This window comes from Chaetura pelagica, unplaced genomic scaffold (assembly GCF_000747805.2).
Source record: "Chaetura pelagica isolate M959 unplaced genomic scaffold, ChaPel_1.0 scaffold150, whole genome shotgun sequence".
NCBI lineage: Eukaryota > Metazoa > Chordata > Aves > Apodiformes > Apodidae > Chaetura > Chaetura pelagica.
In genome coordinates, this window is record NW_009952052.1 from 3402058 (window position 1) to 3411928 (window position 9871).

Below are 9871 nucleotides of genomic sequence, written 5' to 3' on the forward strand. Positions count from 1 at the left end.
ATAATAATTCATGTTTATTGTTGTAATTTGGCCATGCAGACAAGGGTAACTTTAGTCAATTGAAAGTGATTACCAGAATATGTCAAGCACCCAAACAAACAGCTAGAGCTGAGTATACTTTCTCTTTTGTCTAACATGCAAAGGCATAGAATAACTATATAGTGGAATTTTATTGACAAATGTAAAATTAGATTTTATAGAAGGCTTAGTGGTGTAACACATTCTTGGATTTTATTGAAGTATAACATTATCCTCAGCTTCTCAGACATAGCATGTTTCAGTGACCCCTATGTTATTCCAAATAACTATTGTGAACAGATACTGGCGATGGCTCATATAGCATTTATAGTCCTCAGCAAGCCAGTATTTCCAACAGAATTTCTCAGTTTCTCCACACTTAAAATACTTTTGTGCTTCAATAAATGTTCAGTCAGCTCTGCTTAGATTTTGCAAGACATTTTATGACAAAGCATATACATTAGGCTAACAAAATCTCAGTACTTCATTAGAGGCAGAGATCAAGTTTATTTTACAATGAATTCTACTAAATGTTAATGCTACATACTGTGGCCTTTACTAGTGCCTCATATGAACATATATTTCCCCCATTGTAAAACACTGTACATAAATTTAACAATGGCACTAATTACTTTCTCCCTTGAATCAGGATTGCATGATTTTTTTCAACACCAAGCATTGTGCTTTGTAGGTGCCATTCTTAATATTGCTAATATGATATCGTGCTCTTCAGAGGACTTTGTTTCTCAGTCAGTGTCCCTGCTGGTGTGTACAATAGGCTGAACAGGTTGGGAGCACAGGATGGAGTTTCAGCTGCCTTTGGGAAATGAGACACAGCTGTTTCCAAGTTTTATGAATTTTGGAGTTATGCAAGCAATTTTTCATGACACACATGGCTTCATGGCTTGCTTTTTGTGTGACCCTGCTGGAGCAGAATTAAATTTGTCATGACTTGGATGATTTTGGCAGCTGTTGGTATGCAGACTGGAAGGACTATTTTGAGATAAAATGGCAATAATCACCAGGAGCATATCATAGCCAAATGCCACGCAAAGCACAGGAGCTAATCCATAGACTAAGGTCTCCTCAGAGCCATGTGCAGAGCCCAGTTTCCCCCCAGCATCCTCCTCATGTTTTGTTCTGGTTTTTCTTCCCCTAACCCTGCCCAAGGGTTCTTACTCTGATCAGTAAGAAGGCAAAGCAGAGAGGAGATAAGGATGGTGTTAATTCCTAACGTGGAATTTCTGTTCCTAGTATTTTGCATTATATAAGATTACCTAAGAAGCAATTCTGGGAGTCCTTGCACAAGCTGAAATTTTTCAATAAATTCAGTTATATGTGAATAGAGATCTATGATACTAGAATCTTCTGTATGTCTGTATTCTCCTTGTTTGTGCTAGGAGACACTGTGTTTGGGCTACCCTGCTGGACACCATGGCATTTTCTTTATGCTGTGGAAATCTGTGTGCACTGATATGCTTATATTGTACTAATGCCCTTCAAACTTCCACAGATCCTCCTTCTCCTGCAGTCTCTGACATCATTCTGCTGAAACAATGCCTATGACAGTATAAAGGGTAAAAACTAGGCTCAAATTTGCTCTTTCTGAGAGAAGGAACTGAATTTTTGCTTAATGCACTTCACCACATGCATTTCTCTTATGCTGTGCAATAAGAGAAACCCATCCAACTTTTACCTTTTTAATTCTACTTATATTTTCAAAGTACACAACTTGTTGCACTGCAGCCATTTAAATTCTAGCTACAGAAATTGCTCTTAGCACAGATTGACCTAAGAAATGTTTGTTACTCTTTTTCCACGTTATTTTCCATTTCCCAGTTGCCTTTCTGTGCAGCAACACCAGGAGGAGCTTCTGCTTGTTGGGCTGCAGGTGGTGAGAAGGAGGAAAATAAGGCAGAGGCAAAGCAGGGGAGGCAGAGAGCTGAGGCCTTTGTGGGACAGGGGTGATTTTGATCCAGCAGCTTGTAGAAGCTCTTAGCATATCAGCTGCTTATCTTGCTGCTGAGACAGTCTCACGTGCTTTTTCTTTGCCATACACACTGCTTGCCAAGGGCATGGAGCTTCAGTTCCAATGCCTCCTTTCAGCTTATGTTAAAGGTTACCAAAGAAAAGTGAAGAAAATAGAAGATTAGTATTAACTGTTTCAGGAGAAAACTGTTTTCAAAAAGCCCAAGTGGATTTCATGTTTTTTATCTTTTTACATATGAAAATATTCATCAGTTTGTTTTAAACATATTTCTAAAGCAACCAAACAGTAATTTGTCTTTGGAAAGATCTGATATACAGTTAAGTTAAACTTCCATTAATGAAACTGATTGCCTAATACTGAGATCGAAGGGAAGGAAGATGCTGTGCCTTTGACACCCAGCTTTGTTTGCACAATGGGTTTCTGTGCTGTGGTGCAGTGTAGAGTTCAGAGGGACTTTTTTCAGCCAGAAATGGGGACAATAAGAAGAAAAAAAGCAACATTTGCAGAAAAGCACATTTCTACAATGTAATATGACAGTCAGCCTCTATTCTTCTCCTAAGAAAATACCACAGAAGAGTTAAGGTCAGAGATGAAACCACAGGTATGTGTTTGTGGCATTTTTTAGGCAGATGTGAGCTGGATCAGGAGAACAGTAGCCAGACATCATGTAGGAATGACGGTTCAGCCTGAGTCCAAGGTAATAAGCCCTGCTTGACAGCAGCGGCCAGACTGGAGCTTTAGAGTTACCAGTCTGCAGTAGCTCCACATGCAGATGACTCTGCCTACTGTCAAAGTGACTTTGCAAAACACCAGATAGATGTACTCTTACTCCAGGAAATTGTAGGTGGCACTAACCGAGATGTTGAACCTAAGGTCCACAATCTGTGTCAGCCATATGCTTAGAACTTCCTTTCAGGTCTAGGAGACTGCTGAGCTCTCTGCATCTGCATGGTATGTATTTGTAGAAAATACTGGGTTACAGTCGCCTGACAAGAAAGAGGTGCCCCTTATCTACCTTATTGAATATTCTCCTGGTCTCTGCTGAGTTCCTATTAGATTCTTTGCCTAAAAATTTGGCCAGTTCAAATCAATCAAATTTCACTTTTGGAAAACAGCTTTTGGAAGCCTCAGTTGTGCTTGAATTCTCTTGAAAACCTTATCATTATTCTCTTCGTTTATTAATACTCTCTGTCTCTGTTTCAGGCTGCTGAAGACAACAAAGTCTTTTACCCTGCAGGTCTGTGGGACTTCACACATATGTCCTTAAGGTAGCTGAAATTCCTGCATACCACTACCTTAGAAATAAATACCAGGGACACTCCTACAGAATTTTCTTGACTGTATGTCACTTCAGCTCCTCCTCAGCCATCTCATTTAACACATAAGTTACCAAAACATAAAAACTGTTGCTTGGAAACTGTCTGTATTCCTGCTTTTGCCCTAATCATAAATCCCCTTTATCCAATCTAAGCAAAAATTTGTTCCTAATCCTGTGCTATCATCCTCAGTGCAGAACCCCTTTCAAAATTATTGCTCTGGGCTTTCATTGGCTTTCCATAGTTCTAATTATGCTGTTTTCTCTTTTCTTACTCAGTGATAAAAGACATTAAACATGCCATTTCATCTTTGTGAAAATGGAAGCTGTTCTTTTCCTTAGGACACTGTTCTCTTTTCTGCTAAAACAATGAAGCTAAAAAATAGCTTCAGCCCCAGGCAACATCCTTATTATTTACATAGTTCTGTACTTTGAAATATCTCATTCTCCACTGTTCACTGTTTGTTTCCATGCATACTGTGTGCATTACTAACAGGAACCTGCACCCCCCTACAAAGAGCAAATTCTATTTAACCACCCCGCAGTTTCCTCTGTTTCTCATGCTCCTTTATGCAACACCATTTGTTTTTAACTGGCATATTCCAAATCCTATTCAAATAACCTTTTCCTCTTTCATCAGCTGAGAAATTGAAGTATGCCACAGTCCAAGAAGCTTTTCCATGCAGTAGGGCTCAGATCTGCTTAAAAATCACCATGTGTTTGTCAGTACCTTCACATGGGTAGTGAGTTGTAACCTCACAACACATTGTGTGCATCTGGTGCTAGGGTCTTAGGCAGGAAACAGTTCAGTTTCAAAAAGGAATAAAGAAGTCTCTTTAATATCAAGATAAAAATACTTCTACTGGTACAGTTACCATGGTAGGGCAGGATTTTTCCTCACATAGGACTTGGATCCGACTTCCCACTGGAGACAACAGGTCCAAGCTGAGCTTACTGATGCTACCACTGTCATGAGCCAGACAGAAGCAAGGGACTAACTTGGTCTCCCAGGCTTGACCGCCCATATCCTGACAGAAGGTCCCTGGTTTACCAGGTATCTCTCTCCCAACCAATTCCCTGCTTTGGGAGTTGACCCAGGCTACGGCTGTTCCCAAAAGGCAGTTTGGGCACTGCCTCAGTGTTTGGGAGGCTAAGAATTCAATTGTGTAGATGGGGCCAACTCACGACCCATGGCCAAAGGATGGACCCTGGAAATGTTTAGCTTATGTAGTTGCTTTTCCCTCCAATTTGTTGTATATTTTCTTTCTAATCCGCCTTTCAGCTTTCAAGTGGAGAAGTAAATGAAAATCACTTTTCTGTTAATTTTCAATCCTGTTCCTTCATCAGTAAATTATTTGTCTTTCCCTTACATGTAAGAAATTAAATGTAACTCCCATATCTGTTGCTTTGATATACAATTGTATGTATAATTCTCAGATGATTTGCTCGTAATCCCTTGGAGTATCCATGCAAACATGCTGGGTTATTAGACAGTAATGTATTTGTCAGCTGGAATATTTATTTACAGCAGAACAAACACTGAAGTGTAGCTGTGACATCAGTATTTGGAACAAATGATCCATTAATCAAGAAAACAGCCTGACCTTCCTTATTTGCATAGTACTGTTGTTCCCAAGGCTTCTGTATTTCTATTTCCAAGTCCCAATTTCTGACTTCTTAGCTTAAAAGCTTCAATTATAATTATGGAGAAAAGTAGTTGGACTATAAAAAAAAGTGGCTAATTCAACATAATTCTTCTTCATAATAACTGTACTTAAGAAGTTGATGGTTAAATGGCATTTTTATTGCGCATGTAGTCATTGTAGATGATAGCTTAAAATGTAGACATCTATGGAGTGCATTAGTAGTAGATGCTGTATGACTGGGCAGAAATATTTATCATGTTCTGGAGTGCACCCAAAGAAGGACAACAAAGCTGGTGAAGGGTCTGGAGCACAAGTCTTACAAGGAGCAGATGAGGTAACTGGGGTTTGTTTAGCCTGGAAAAAAAAAGGAGGCTGAGGGGAGACCTTATTGCTCTCTACATCTACCTGGAAGAAGGATGTAGGAAGGTGAGGGTCTGTCTCTTTTCCCACATAAAAAGCAATGGGATAAGAGGAAAGATCCTCCATCTGTGCCAGGGGAGGTTTAGATTGGATATTAGGAAAAAATCCTTCACTGAAAGGGTTGTCAGATACTGGCACAGGCTGCCAAGGGAAATGGTTGAGTCACCATCCCTGGAGGTTTTTAAAATACATATATATGTGGTGCTTAGGCACATGGTTTAGTGGTGGATTTGGCAGTGTGCTGGGTTAATGGTTGGACTTGATGATCTTAAAAGCAATTATATGATTCTGTGATTCTTTGTTAGATGGTAACTCATAGACAAAACTGGTAAACAATTCCTGCTTTTCCTTTCCCCTTCCCCTTCCCCTTCCCCTTCCCCTTCCCCTTCCCTTTCCCCTTCTCCTCTCCTCTCCTCTCCTCCCCTTTCCTCCCATTCCCATTTTCTTTCCCATTTTCTTTTCTTCCCTTTCCCGTTCCCCTTCTTCCTTTCTCTTTCCTCTTCTCCCTGCTCCTCTCCTCTTCTCTTCCACACTTTGACTGTAGCTACTTGTATTCAGTTTCCATTGATCTTTTTGTTGCAACTGTAGCAGTAAAACATTAGTATCTTTCTTTTGATCTCTCTCCTCTCCTCTCCTCTCCTCTCCTCTCCTCTCCTCTTCTGTCCTCTCCTCTCTCAGCAGGCATGATATTTGTAAATGTCTATTTGCAAGGAAGGAAAGACACTTTACTGAACTGAGCAGAATCATACTGTCTAGAAGCTAAAGGATAACCTTGAAATTTTTACTTTCCATTATTCTGTCAGCCATCATAAGTCTTCCACTGTTCTAATTGCTTTGCTCGCTCTCATTTTGCCCAGGAGAGTGCATGAAATATAACCTGCAGCTCAGGGAGGACAGTGCTGTTCTCCAGCTTACTATGAGAATGCCAGTGTTCAATGAAACCTTCCTCACTAACTTGTCCCTGAAGAGAAGAAATGCATCTCCTCCTTTCAATTCTCTCTTTCTTTCATTCCCTTCAATGCATTTACTGAGTTGTGATTTTTACTCTTATTTAGACAAGCAAGCTCAAATACAGCTCGTAAGCTCTGATATTTCATTTCTATGTCACATCCTCATCTGAGGTAAATCAACAACAGTCTGCTGCTGTCAGCAAAGCTAAATGAGTATTTGATAATGATCCTGTTTGCTGGATTTTTAAAATTAAATCTGATAAGGATCTAGAAATATGAAAAACCAAAAACTTTTTCTTGTATTTATGTTTTTATGTTGATAACATTGCTGGCTTCTTTGTACATAATTTTTATCAAAGCAATTATGATTGGAAACACATACCATGTATTCTTCTGATAGATGTTTTACCATATTTATACAGAAATACATATGTCTGAATAACACTGATATAAAAGTGTTGCTGTTTGTGAAACCTGAACTAGGTAACAAGGAGACCTGGAAAGAAGAAAAAAGGAGTGATTTTCTGAAGCATTTTTCCAACTGTAATGACTTCATACAATGCCACAAGTCACACAGAAAAAAAAAAGTCCCCTAATGTAGGAAAGGATTCTATGTAACATACATAACAAAATGTGTGCCTTTGCTTGGTACAAAATGAGGAGTAATGAAAAACATATTTTGGATACAAGATAGTTCGATTCTATTGGGATAATGCATGGGATTTAAAATTACAGAAAAAACACCCTTATGTTGGGTGAAATACAGAAAATAATGCAGGTTAGAGAATCAAACTGTGCAGAAACTGTCCATGCGGCTTTGCAAAAAGCCAGTCCATTGAATAATGTCAGTGTTTTGATGTTTTTATAACAGCCATTGAAAAACAACCACAGGTACAGGAGAAAGCATGGTATTAGATGCAGAGGATTGCCCTGATAAAATGCATGGTCTGCTTTTGTTTCAAGAATTATGATAACTCATTCTTCTTCCTTTTGTAAATGTTTCTTGGCTTATATATGGCTTGGCTCTATATATGGCTTACCGGCCATATATAGACTGGTTTTAGTAATTTGTACTGTGATGAGGAATCGGTGAAGAGAGGCAACCACTGACAATTGCTTCACCATGATTCAGGCAAATCCCACAGCTCCTTCTTAGCTGCTTTGGCATCTCTGTTTCCTAAATCTGTGAACAGGCACTGCAGGAAAGCAATACTCCTCACAGTGAAGATTTCAACAAAAAAAAATATCTCTTGGCTTTTGTCTGATGATATTTGAATATAGTATTTTCAACCCAAAGACATATCTGCCCAGTGAGTTTAAAGAGTTGCTCTTAAAATACATGAAGTAAATCCTGTCAAGTGTGGCCAATTTAGAGCTAAGCAGAAGGACTCAGAGAAGGTTTCCAGGACTGGTGGTGAGCACACCTGCTTTGTGCCAAGGGCTGGGGAAGATATTAGCTCAAGAGCTACTATTCTTCTATCTAAATACAGAAAAGCAATTTAACCTTCTGGCTTTCTGGCTTGATATTCCTCAGATAAGTGCTTTACAACTTTGTTTACTGTCAACATCTTCCCTCTGGAGCATACCAGTCTGAGTGTTGCATGGATAGGGCAATTAACGGTTTGTTTTCCAGACGTGAAAGGCTTTGTAGAAGAGAAAAAAGTATTTAAATTGCTGCTTTTATTTTTCTGATAAAGTAAATTTACCTAGTAGGCTTCATTGAAAATAACTGCAAGAAAAGCTTGACCTCAATAAGGAAAAGAAAAAGTGAACGGGATGTAGTTTCATTAAGATAATTGCTTTCAGAAACATCACCTGGTAATAAATGATATCATTTTTTAAAGAAGGTTCTTTATAGTTCTTATTATTCTTATCTGGTGTGTGCTGACACCTTATTGGTTTCCTGTCTGAGGAAGAGGAAAGTTAAAGCATGCTCTTCTGTGGGAGCTAAAGTGTCTCGTCTGTGCTTAATACTAGAAAATACACTCCCCTTGTTTTCCTAATTGTCTATTCCTAGTCACATTTCCACATCAGGTTTACTCTCAAATCAAAGTTCCATTTATTTAAAACATGTGTTCTGGATCCCTGCCTTTTGTTGTGAAAATGTAAAGAAGTTACCTCTAGGGAAAAAATTAGTCCAGTGGAACTTTGATAGTAAGAAGTAGCACAGTGGGCCAGTAGTTCAAAATCATGATCAACAATCCATCTTCCAATTAACACTGAATACCATTCATGAACCACAGGTGGGGAATATATAGATGCTCACATGAAAAATCATCTGATTATGGTCATCAGTAAAGGATTCCAGAAACAGTGGCTCCTCAAGAAGGAGACAAATATTCTACTAGCAACAATGTTAGATTCCTGCTTCTCTACAATACTTTTAACAAGATAAACTGTCAATAAGTAGATAACATTGCATCATAAAAAAATTCATAAATAATTATTACATGATAAGCAGCCAGGAATGATTGCCAAATACAGTATATTAACTGTTTAACTGTAAAACAGTTTGATAGTTTGCATGTGTTAAAATGGTTTCTTTGAAACTGCATATAACACAAGAAATGTCCCCACTTGGCAGTAACACGGGATGATTTTCGACTAAGAGGACACTGGGCCAAGTGAATGAGTTCTGAAGTAGGTTTTCTATTCCACAAAACCTCAGCTGAAGAGAAAGTGATGAAAGTGTCCAAACATAGGACACTTATGGATTAGTATACTTTTCAGTTAATGTATTTCCTTTCAAATAGTTCAATGGCTTCAACATAAATTTTGGTTTGGTCTGGAAGCAATAAGGTTATTAAGTTTAAAACTTGGGATGAAAAGAAGGTGTGCCTTTTCTCTGCACGCCATAGACTAGAATACTACTAATTTACCTATGTGGAAAGATAAAATTTTGGCATTCTTTCGTGAACGGAAAATATGTGAAAAAATGATAAAGATATCTAGAACCTGAATGTTGTTGAGTGTATTTTTGTACAACATAATAAGCAAGCATCTCTGCTTAATTCACTTAGATACTTCTCAGTTCATGAGGGCTGTTTTACAGATTTCCATTTTTCAAGGGTATGTATTTAGAATCTAAGTTTCAGTATCTTATTTTGTTAAGAGAAAATTTAAATAGGATGTCATGTTTTACATAGAAATTAAAAATGGCAGTTTTCCTAGTATGTAAACATAGGAGCTTTGGGCAGAGAAATGAAAAGGAGAAGCTGTATACAAAGGTGCTAAAGAAAAAAACAGAACTCAGTTTGTCTTTGGAAATGATGACATAGGAAAGATCCCTGGGAGAAGTATGTCTCTGTTCTTTTTTTTTGTGGGTATGGCAAATAGCCATGACCACCAAAAACTGACTGCATCTTTCTTCATGCAAATCTAACTAGTGATGTAAAATCAGATGCAACAAGAAAAATGTACAATATTCAAGTTGAGTAATTTCTGAAAGAAAATTTCTTCAGAGGTTCCCATCATGTATGAATGAGTCTTGAAGATGGCTCTTCTCTGTGGCCAGGCTGCTGGCAGGGATGCC